The 12672-nt window shown below is 32.5% G+C and overlaps 1 protein-coding gene across 3 annotated transcripts in view; it reads left to right on the top strand.

Moving 5' to 3' along the window:
- The window catches only part of OTUD1 (OTU deubiquitinase 1), a 153936-nt gene that overhangs the window by 21473 nt on the left and 119791 nt on the right, over window positions 1–12672 (top strand). The window contains exon 2 of one of the 3 annotated variants that reach the window (XR_004229789.1): window positions 10768–10948. The gene's annotated coding sequence lies outside the window, so the exon portion shown is untranslated. Of the gene's footprint in view, window positions 1–101; window positions 1386–10767; window positions 10950–12672 lie in introns of those variants that run through there. The other 2 variants (XM_031939863.1, XM_031939864.1) reach the window with 2 other exon arrangements.

The following is a 12672-nucleotide window of genomic DNA, read 5'->3' as shown; positions in this document are numbered from 1 at the left end:
TCAGGTAAAAGTAGTTTTGACTAAGGTATCTATCTGTGTGACAATGGAATAGTTAATGACTGTATTAATCGCCTTGATTTGTTCATGCTCTCTTTATGCAGAAGAGGCCAGACTGACCTGGGAATCAGATAAAACTGAACGTTCCTTAAGCTGAGCGTATCGTATCGGAAGTTCCCTGCAGTACTGGCATACTGAACCCAGAACTTCCCCTGCTATGCCAGATAACCACCTCAAACTGATTCATATCAACTCCCCGTTCTGAAAGCCATCCCAGCCCAGAGATGACCTGATAAGACTACCATGCGATTGCAACTTCCCTGTGCCCACCCTGAGCCCAGTTCTAGCTGTGCTCCCATGTATATGTGTCCGCTAACTTCGGAGGAATAAAGTCACAGATAGAACCTAACTGGTTTGTCTTTCTTAGACCAAACTTTGGGGGAAAAGGTTGACTTCTGTTAACATGGCACGTACTTCAGTCTTGGATTAAATTTTTAATTTAAATCACTTTATTTCTGTTAGGTTTTCTCCTAAAATTTATCAATGCTTATAGTTTAGGACAACAATGGATTAATATTAGGAAAGTAGAAACGGGAATATTATAAGTAATTAACAAGTGAATAGTCTCCTTCCTGCCAAAGCAGTGTAATGGTGGACCTTTTCATTCCTGTGGCCAAAATACTATTTGAGGGAGAAGTCTAAATTTTTTATATGATTCCTTATTCATGGTTAAGTTCTTTAAAAAATTGGCATTTGGTTTTATGTTAGATTATCTGGTCTAGTTAATAAGATCACAAATTTAGACCTTGAAGGAACCCCAGACAGTATTTAGTCTAGATTCCTACAGATTAGGAAATTGAAAATAAAGGATGCTAAATGAATTGTCCAAGACCACATGGATAGTGTCAGAAGCAAATCTTGAACCGACAATATTGGCATATATCTGATCCCACTAGATAATTGTATTTTCGTTTCCATAATTCATCTCTTGACTTATTATGGTATATCTTGGAATAAAAATGAATGTACTTTCTCTACTTGATTCATATTTTAATATCTTAATGCTTTAGTCACTCTATGGTGGTGATTACTTTTTAAAATTTTCATTAGAGTATAACACAATTTTTTTTTTTGATCAGTTAAAACAAGTTTCGAAAATGAGTCATTTCCAAAGACATCTATGAACTAATTCTGACATCTAAAATTTCCTCTTCATTTGTTCTCTAAGCTGGCAACTTATACTAGTTCTCTTGTCATCTCAAAATCTTGTGACTCTCAGTTCAATAAAAACTATTAATTCAAATTTGTCTTATTATGATATTTTCAGTTTTTGGTTTTTGTAATACATGAGTAGTTGCATGATTCATATTTTCTAAAAGAAAAAGTTGAAAATTGGTTTGATTGTATTTTTAAATTAACTCTGAAAGAAAAAAAATTAACCCTTTCTAATTTTGTTTAAGTACTTATAAATGTCACGCATTTAGGTTCACTCCAGCCTAAGGTAAAGAATTTTAGCAACTAAGACTCAATACATCATCAATACATCCTTCATTTGCCTTTGAGAAAACATTTGGTTGACTAGTAACTAATCCTTGCAAGACATCTGGGGTTTATGGGCTAGATGTCTTTTTTTTCAGGACTAGGCCTTAAACCTAAATTACTCTGATTCTCACTGATTAGCCAACAATAGGTGCCAACTCAAACCTATATTGGTTGTTTGGGACCAGATAGATCAGAGTGAGAGTAAATAGCAATTGTTTCTGTTTGGGCCAGAAATACTGAGTATCTTCCCATCCCAGATTGACATATTAATATAGGTATGTATATATGTATGGCTAATGACAGTCCTCCCTCACTTAAATCCAATTTATTTGCAAGTCATGGTATCACCTTCCTGATGTCATAGTCCTCTTAGAGAATGAAGGACAAGCAATAATAATGAATAAAAGCTAAATTAGATGGCAAAACACGGTAAAATAGCATTTGTGTACTCTTAGAAGCAAAATAAGGAAACTAATCACAAATAATATATTTTATTAGATTCAGTGATTTTCCTCTCTAATTCATAGAACAGGCTAAAAGGATTATCCTAAAGCACTTTGCCTTTGTTGTCTAGATCAAAGCTTCTTAAACTATGGATTGGGACCCCATATGGAGTCATGTAAATCATGAAATTAGTATTTATTATCAGTAAATGTTTGATAAATTTTTTTTTATATATTTATGTATGTGGGATTGAATTAACATTTCTTGGGTGAAAAGAGGTTGCAAGTGGAAAAAGTATAAGAAGCCTGGTTTAGATTAATCTTTTAAGAAGGAAAAGGACAATTCATACATACTTTCTGAATTTGTTTATAGATAATTTTCCTTTAAACATATTGCTTTTCTGGCTCTTAATTTAACTGATACTTTAGACTTTCATGAGTATGTGGTTTTTTTTGTTTGTTTGTTTTTGTTTTTTGTTTTTTGCTTTTCTTAACCATTCCTTTACAAACTGATTTTTTAAAGGTTAGAAATTTCTTATCCAGAATCAATGTCTCTTATTCTAATGATATGATTCTCACTTTTTCATGAATGGTCTTTTAGCTTATGATCTTTGTTTCAGAATTTTTCTTACAACCAATAATTTTTGTCTTCCGACCTTCAGCTTTCTTTGTTTCTCCCCCATAGAGAACCTAGAATAAGCTTATGATAGGGATAGGAAGAGGAAAGGATTGATTGGTGCCTTGTAAAGGTAATCCTCCCAAATAAGAGAAAGCAAGAAGGACAAGGAATCCCTTTGTTTAGGTATAACATCCCTTGTGTATTAGCCCAGCTCAAGGCTTGTTCCAGACCAAGAAAAGCATCAACAAGCTTTAATCACTAGATATAAAATGTGGACTTGATGAGTTGGTATTCTCTCTTAAAAAAAAAATCATATTGGTATATGAATGTAAGGGAATATTATTGTTTTACAAGAAATGAGCAGGCTGATTTCAGAAAACATTTACATGAACTCATGTTCAGTGAACTGAGCAAAACCAAGAGAAGATTGTACATAGTAGCAGCAAGATTGTGTGATGATCACTCTGATGAACTTGGCTCTTTTCAACAACATGGTGACTCAAGGCAGTTCCAATAGACTTGGAATGGAAAATACCATCCACATGCAGAGAGAGAACTATGGAGACTGAATGTGGATCAAAGTGGAATATTTTCACCTTTTTGTTGTTTTTACTTGTTTTTCTTTCTCTCTCATGGTTTTTTCCCATTTGGTCTGATTTTTCTTACACAACATGACAAATATGGAAATATGTTTAAAAGAATTGCACATATTTAACATCAGATTGTTTACTGTTTGGGGAGAAGGGAGAGAAGGGAAGGAGGAAGAAAAATTTGGAACACAAAGTTGTGCAAAAATGAATGTTGAAAATTATCTTTATGTGATTATGGAAAAATAAAATGCTATTGAAATGGGGGAAAATCACGTTAACCAAAGGTTTATATATTTATTTTATTTTTCATAAAAGCAATTCCTTGTTTTATTTATTAATTTAGTGGGATTTCTTTTATGTTTAATTTTATTAATCCACCTTTAATTTTCAGTTTGCTGTTTGGGGACTTTTAATTTGTTCTTTTTTCTAGGTTTTTAAAAAGTTGTATACCCAATTAATTGGTTTGTGTTTTCTTCACTTTTATTGGCATAAGCTTCCAGAGATATCTTCTCAGATTATTCCTTTTAATGTATTCCATAATTTTTGGTATACTTTCTCATTATTGTAATTCTCTAATAAAATTATGTATTGTTTCTATGATTACTACTTTAGCCCATTCATTCATTCTTTAAAGTTAGGTTATTTAGTCTCCAATTAATTTTTTTTTGTAAATAATGGTTTTTTTTCCAATTATGATTACAAATAGTTTTCAATATTCATTTTTATGAGATTTTTTAGTTCCCAATTTTTCCTTCTTCTCCCCTCACCCCAATATGTCTAACAGTCTGATATGTTATACACATGCAATTATGTTAAACACATTACATATCTACACATTAGTCTTGTGAAAGGAAAAATAGAACAAAAGGAGTAAAAATGAAAAAAAAACCCTGCAAAACAAACAAACAAACAAAAGTAAAAGTAATATGTTTCAATCTGTATTTAGATTCTACAGTTATTTCTCTAGATGTAGATAGGATTTTCCATCATGAGTCTCATGGAATTATCTTAGATCATTGAATGACTAAGAAAAGCTATCATATTTGATCATCACACAATATTCCTGTTATTTTATACAGTGTTATACTCACTCAGCATCAATTCATGTAAGTCTTTCTGAGATTTTCTGAAATCTGCTCATCATTTCTTATGGCACAACAGTATATCATTCCATTCAAATACCAGAATTTATTCAGCCATTCCTCAATTGAGGGATATTCCCTCAGGTTCCAATTCTTTGCCACCACAAAAAAAAGCTACTATAAATATTTTTGTAAACACAGGTTCTTAGGTCCTTTTTTCTTTTTTATGATCTCTTTGGGATGTAGGCCTGAGATAAACAGAAATAAGTAATGTGTCCAGTGTCACATAGCTAGTAAGTATCTGAGGTCAGATTTGAACTCACAAAGATTAGTCTTTCTGATTCAAAGTCCAGTGCTCTATTCACTGTGCCACCTAGCTGTCTAAAAATAAAATTAGAAAAGAATAATCCAAGTATTGAAAAAGACAGCCTATTTTCATCTTAAAGGAGGCAAGGTGGCACATGAGAATCCAAACCATTGGATTTATAAGTCACATTCTAGCTCTGTCACTTTTCTTGATACTGCTGAATCCAAGGGTTTGTTGTATGGACAGTGTGGTGCTGGCTGATGAGGACCTGTATCTTTTTGGTGTTAATTTTTAGACTCAGTTGGTTACAGTGTGGTGCTAATAACACCAAAGTCACAGGTTCAATCCCTCTATGGGCCATGGATCAAAAGGTATGAATTGATTGCCTTTTGGGGATAAAAATATTCATTAAAAATATTTTTATTCATTTAATTCAATGTTCATTTAATAAATATTCATTTAAAATATTCATATTAAAATATTTAAAATTCATTAAAATATTCATTTAAAAATATTGACAGAAAAAGCTGCTATAAACATATTTGCACATGTGGATCCTTTTCCCTCCTTTATGATTTTCTTACGATACAGACCAGTACTGGCACTACTGAGTTAAAGGATATGGACAGTTTTATAGTTATTTGAGCATAATTCCAGAGTGCTATTTAGAATGATTAGATCATTTCACAATTCCACCAACAATGCATTAGTGTCCCAGTTTTTCCATATGTTCTCCAACATTTTTTATTATTTTTCCCTATCATCTTAGCCAATCTGAGAGGTGTGAGGTAATACCTCAGAGTCGTTTTAATGTTCATTTCTCTAATCAAGAGTGATTTAGAGCATTTTTATATGACTATAGATGGCTCTAATTTTATCATCTGAAAATTGTCTGTTCATATCCTTTGGCTGTTTACCAATTGGGGAATGTCTTGCTTGTATTCTTACAAATTTGGCATAGTTCTTTATATGTATTAGAAATGAGACCTGTATTAGAAACATTGGTTATAAAGATTTTTTCCCAGCTTTGTACTTCCTTTTTAACCTTGCTTCTGTTGATTTTGTTTGTGCAAAACCTTTATAATTTAATGTAATCAAAGTTGTCCATTTTGCCTCATAATGTTCTCTAGTTCCTCTTTGGTCATAAATTCCTCCCTTCTCCAAAGGTGTTAATAAGTAAATTATCCCTTGCTCTCCTAATTTGTTTATTGTATTATCCTTTATGCCCAAATCATTTACCCATTTTGACCTTATTTTGGTATGGGGTGTGAGATATAGATTGATGCCAAGTTTCTGACATGTTATTTTCCAGTTTTCCCAGAAATTTTTGTCAAATAGTGACTCCAGAAGTTAGAGTTTGGGAATTTATCAAATACTAGATTACTATAGGCCTTGATTATTATATCATGTGTATCTAATCTGCTCCATTGATCCACCACTCTTTTTTAACCTAGTACCAAATGGTTTTGATGACAACTGCTTTATAATACAGTTTTAGGTTTGATACTACTAAGCCCCCCATATTTGCACAAACAAATGTATTTTTCCCCCATTAATTCCCTTGATATTCTTGACCTTTTGTTCTTCCAGATGAATTTTGTTATTATTTTTTCTAGTTCTGTAAAATAAGTTATTGGAAGTTTGATTGGGATGACACTGAACAAGTAAACCAATTTAGGCAGAATTAACATTTTTATTATATTAGCTCAGTCTAGCCATGAGCAATAAATATTTTTCCAATTGTTTACTTCTGACTTTATTTGTGTGAGAAGTGTTTTGTAATTGTGTTTGTATAGTTCTTGTGTTTGTCCTGGCAAGTAGAGACCCAAATATTTTATTTTGTCTACAGTTATTTTAAATGGAATTTCTTTTTCTATCCCTTGCTGATAGGGCTTTGCCAGTAATACATAGAAATGCTGATGATTAGTGTGGGTTTATTTCATATACTGCAGCTTTGCTAAAGCTGTTAATGGTTTCAAATAGGTTTTTGAATGATTTTCTAGAATTCTTAAAGAGTATCATCCATGTGTGCTTCCTTTGTCTGCACTAGAAATAGATACAAATTCTCAAGAGGTAAATAGTTTGACTTTAAATAACATATATTTTTCAATGTTTACCTTCCTATGATTCTCTTGAGTCCTGGGTTTGTAGATTAAATATTTTGTTTAGTTCTGGGAGTTTTTTTTTTTTTTTTTTTAATAGAAATGATTGAAAGTTTTGTACTTCTTTGAAGATCCATCACCTCCCGTGAAAGATGATTGCGGTCTGAGCTGGACTGGAAGCTGCCACCACCCTTCACCCCCCCCCCCCCCCCCGTCTCCCCCCCCCCCCCCCCCCCCCCCCCCCCTCTCCTCCTTTACTGAGCCAGAAATGAGGTTCTCTATTGTTGATCTGCTATGATTAAGACCCTCTCACCGGCTTTCCCAGAGTCTGTTTGAGGTGGGCTGAATACTCTTTTCATCCGAGTAAGATTGACCTTGAAATTTTTCCAGTTTATCTTGAACTAGAGAATGATTTCATTCTGTCATACTTTGTTCAGGGGCTTGGTACCATATAGTTTTTGAAGGAAACTGGAAGAGCTCAAGCACCTTCTTGGATTCACTCTATCATCTTGGTTCTACCCCCAGAAGTCTCATACCCCAACTCATTTAGTCATTCTTTAATTGTTGAACAGTCTCTTTGTCTTTTTGCTACCACAAAAAGAAGTGTTATTAATATTTTCATACACAAAGGATCTTTTCCCCTCCCTTGATCTTTTGTAGGTATAGCCCCCTAACAGGAACACACTTGGTCACACTGTTTAGTAACTTTTTTTGTTTATAATTCCAAATTGCTTTCTAGAATGGTTGCATCTATTCATAGGTCCTCCAACAGTACATTGATAAATCTTTTTTCTCCACACATTCTCCATTTATCACTTTACTTTTTTTGTCACCTTTGACACTGATAGGTGTGAAGGTGGAATCTAAGAATTGCTTTAATTTGCATTTCTCTAATTAGTAGTGAGCATTTGGAGATTTTTTTTCCTTTGGTTACACATAGCCTAGTTTTTTTCATTTGAAAGCTGCCTGTTCATATCCTTAAACTGCCTGTTCATATCACTTGGAGGATGATTCTTAATCTTATAAATATGACTCAGTTGTTTATATATCTTGAAAGTGAGACTTCTATCAGAGAAACAGGTTGAAAAGATTTACCCAGCCAATTATTCCTTTTAAATAAACTTTATTAGATTTGTTTGTGCAAAAACTTTTAAATTTTATACAATTAGAATTATTAATTTTCTCTTCTTTTATCTTTTCTGTTCCTTACTTGGCTGTGGACTTTTCTCCTATCCAAAGATCTAATAAGTGATTTTTTCCCCATGTCTTTAATGTGTTAAATTTAGGTTGCATAGCCATTTGGACCTTGTCTTTTTTTTTTTTTTTTTTAAATTAAAGCTTTTTATTTTCAAAGAATATTTTTCATGGATAATTTTCAACAATCACTCTTGCAAAACCTTGTGTTCCAATTTTTTCTTCCCTTATCCCTACCCCTTTCCCTAGACAGCAAGTAATCTATATATGCTAAACATGTGCAATTCCTCTATATATATTTCCACAAATATCATGCTGCATAAAAAAAATAAAATCAAAAAAAAATTGAGAAAGAAAACAAAATTCAAACAAATAACAAAAAGAAGGAAAATACTGTGTTATGACCTACACTCTGTCCCCACAGTCCTCTCTCTGGATGCAGATGATTCTCTTCATTACAAGTTCATGTTCAAGAACATGGCCCGAATCATCTTATTATTGAAGAGATCCACATCTATCAGAACTGATTATCATATAATCTTGTTGTTGCTGTTTGTAATGATCTCCTGGTTCTGCTCATTTCACTTAGCATCAGTTCATATGAGTCCAGACTTCTCTGAAATTATCCTGCTGATCATTTCTATCTTTTTTTTTTTTTTTTTTTTTTTTTTGCTGAGGCATTTGGGGTTGAGTGACTTGCCCAGGGTCACACAGCCAGGAAGTGTTAATGTCTGAGGCCAGATTTGAACTCACGTCCTTCTGACTTCAGGGCTGGTGTACTATCCACTGTGCCATCTAGCTGCCCTTATTTTAAAATTTTATTTATTTTTATTTTTTTCTGCTGATCATTTCTTACAGAACAATAATATTCCATAACATTCATATACCATAAATTATTCAGCCATTTCCCAACTGATGGGCATCCACTCAGTTTCCAGTTTCTTGCCACCACAAAAAGGGCTGCCACAAACATTTTTTTCACATGTGGGTCCCTTTCCCTCCTTTATGATTTCTTTGGGATATAAGCCCAATAGTAACACTGCTGGATCAAAGGGTATGCACAGTTTGGTAGCCCTTTAGGCATATGAACCTTATCTTTGAATAAAGTGTGAACTAAATTTATCACATCAATATATCCTCCATTTTGTCCAATTTTTCCTAGTAGTTTTTGTCAAATAATGAATCCTTATTCCAGTGGCTGTGATCTCTGTGTTTATCATATATTAGACATATTTGCTTCTATATTTTATATATGTAATCTATTTGACTGTTTAATCAATATACATATCTTTCAGCCAGTACAAAATTATTTCAGTAACTAGTGCTTTAGAGTACATTTTGAGATCTGGCATTGCTAGGCCCGTTTCATTATTATTTCTTCTTATTATTAATGCTCCTAAGATTCTTGACTTTTTTCCAATCATTTAGATTTTGTTACTATTTTTTCCTAATCTATAAAATAATTTTTGGTAGTTTGTGTGGCATTGAATAACTAAATTAACTTATATAATGTCTTCATTTTTACTATATTGGTTTATTCAACCCATGAGCAATTAATATATTTTCCAATTATTTAGGTCTGTCTTTATTTCTGTAAAAAATTGTTTGTAGTCATACTTTTATACTAATTGTGTATTTTTTAAAAGGTGGATTGCCAAATATTTTATACATTCTGAAGTCATTTCAAGTGGAATTTCTGTATTTCTTCCCAATGGATTTTATTGGCATTATATAGAAAGACTAATGATTTGTGTGAATTTGTTTTGTAACCTCCAAGTTTGCTGAAATTATTGTTTTAATTAATTTTTCACTGCCTCTTTGAAATTCCTTAAGTATACTATCATTTTTCTTTACATATAGTTGCTCCATTTTATTTTTCTTATTGTTACAGCCAACGTTTTTAGTCCTTCGTCAAATAGAAGTAGTGGCAAAGTACATCTTTGTTTCCTCCCCAGAATTTATCAAAATTATAATTTATCTCTAGTGTTCTTAGTTTTAGATATATACTGTATGCTATTTATCATTGTAAGGAGAAGACTATTTATCTCTCTGCTTTCTGGTATTTCTAATAGAAATGAGGGTTACATTTTGTCAAAAGCTCTTTCTATATATCTTTGTATGTAATTATATGTTTTTTGTTCATTTTTATTATTGATAAGATTAATTAAGTTGGAAACTTTCCTAATATTAAGTGAACCCTGCCTTTCTGGTACAAATCTAATCTGTTCATATTGTAAAATCTTTGTAATATGTTGTTTTGGCCTCTTTGCTAATATTTCATTTAAAATTTTTGCATTCATGTCCTTTAGAGATCTTGGTTTATGGTTTTCTTTTTTCTATTTTGTGTCTCTCTAGTTTGTTTTAAGCTTCTAACCATGTCAGAGAAGGAATTGGTAGTGTCTCTTCTTTTGGTATTTTTCCAAGCAATTTATGAATTGATGGAGCTAATTATTTTTAGAATGTTTGATAGAATTCACTTATGGCTCCATCTGGTCCTGGATTTTTGCAGATAGCCATTATGGGAATTTGTTTTACTTGGCTATGTAAATTTTTCCCTCCTCTCCCCTCTTTTCCCTTCTTCTCTCTCCTCTCCTGTCTTCTCTTTTCTTGACTGATATGGAAAAAAAATGTATTTCTGTTCATTTTTCTAATGGAAAGATATGAGGTACTATAAATGTGAAATATTGCATATATTTTCAAATAAAGTCATTGTTTTATTATTTCAACTTAACTGTTTTAATTTGTTACAAAAGACTTGTCAAGAAGGGGTAGTAATCTTTAAATATTTGTAATATAACAAAGAAAACACATCAACAAAACAAATTAAGAATTAAAAAAAATGAATCTCAACCACCTTTTTCTTTTTCTCTCCTTTTTTTTTCTTCTTTTAGGTAAATAAAGTTTCATACACCAACATGTCCACAACAGAAATAGATCTACTTCTTGGAATTGATCCTTGTAGTAAAAGTTGGCATTGGCTAGCTATCCATTTCCTCCATGTCACTTCTCTGACCAATGCATTCCCAATTAGAAAACTATGGCATACGTGGGAAAAAACATGATTGTGAGGAGGTAAGCTACTAAAATTCGCATCTTGACTTGCAAGGTAGATGAGCTAAAGAAATGAAGAATGGGGAGAGAATGGGGAGAAGAAAATTGGAAAACGGGATGAGAAAAGAAGAAAGAGAATAGGTTATAACATTTGTCTCTTTCTGTATCAGAACTGTTAGAGAAGTATCAAGAAGCCTTAAATAAATAAAGAAGGCTGACTATGCAAGGCACAATAGGCTGTGTATGACCATGTATTCTGAGAGTGTGGCTTTCTGAATTGTTTCTTCATTTCACAGTTCAAACTCAGCATTTACTAGGCACCTAACATGTCTACTAGGTGCTAACTTATGGTTGAGACAAAGCTATTTTGAGGGTAATCCTGATGAAATATCAGAAGAATCAGATATAATTTAAATGAATAAACAATAACAATAATATTTTACCAAACATTGGGAGATAAAGAGATTTAAAATGATATATCCTTGCCTACAAAGAACTTTTGTTCTGCTAGGGAAAATATAATGTGTACAAGTAAATAATATACAGCTAAATTCTAGTAATGAGAATAATGAATTCTATGAAATGATTGTGTTTATTTAAATTTGCACAATTTGAAATTATAATTCTATGTAAAATCTGACAATTGATTCTAAACCATTGGAAATAGGCAGGGCAAATTCATGAAATTCATTACTAGACAAGACCTAGCTATTATAATACAAGATAAACTATCAGTTACTCAGTCAATAAATATTAAATGTCTACTATGTGCCAGGCAAGGCAATGGAGAATTTATTTAAAATATCTAAAAAGGGGCAGTTAGGTGGTGCAGTGGATAGCAGATAGAGCACCAGTCCTGAAATAAAGAGGACCTGAGTTTAAATCTGATCTCAGATACTTAACCTAGCTGTGTGACCCTGGGCAAGTCACTTAGCCCTAATTGCTTCAGGGGGAAAAATCTCTAAAAAAATTGAGAAGGAAAATAAAACTCTTCAGTGGGTGATCAGGGAAACTGAAGAAGGTAGCAACTGATTAAAGTACATTTAAGGAAAAGAAGGATTTTAACAAAACTGACGAGAAGGAGTGAATAATATGATCATTGGGCATGGGCTATATGAAATATGGCAGGTTGAAATTAAAGAATAATTGGTATTGCAATTAGGTCAGTAAAATGTAAACCCTAAAAGAAAAACTATGACATTTGTGTCTTTGTATCCTCTGTGTAATGCATATAGTAGGTGCTTAATACATATTTATTGAATGAAATTGGAATGTAGAATGTACAAAGGGTAATGATTTAACAGATATTGTAGAGGTGAAATTGACAGGATTGGGAGACAGATTGGTTATAGGAAATGAGGGAAAGGGAAGAATCAGTGATGACTGAGGTTTTAATTCTGAATGATTGGTATAATGGTGATAAATCATTAATAAAAATGGAGGAATTTGGAAGAAAGTTGACTTGGGGATGGGGTAAGAGAATGAGTTCAATTTTGAATGTTTCTTACTTGAGGGATTGGCAGGTTAAATAAGTAGAAATTGGCAGTAAGTAAGGGGAAGATTGAACATGGACATCCGGTTTGGGGACTAATGTGTATAGATATTGTTCATTGAAGATGAGTTTATTAAGTAATGTATGGGAGTGAGTGGGAAGGGACAAATTGTATTCCAGATGAATGATTGTTGCGTCAACCCTAAGGTCTGGTCAATTATGATTGCATGAACAATACCTCCTATAGGAAATT

This window comes from Sarcophilus harrisii, chromosome 5, assembly GCF_902635505.1.
Source record: "Sarcophilus harrisii chromosome 5, mSarHar1.11, whole genome shotgun sequence".
In the NCBI taxonomy this organism is placed as follows: Eukaryota; Metazoa; Chordata; class Mammalia; order Dasyuromorphia; family Dasyuridae; genus Sarcophilus; species Sarcophilus harrisii.
This window is presented reverse-complemented; position numbering and strand designations above follow the sequence as displayed.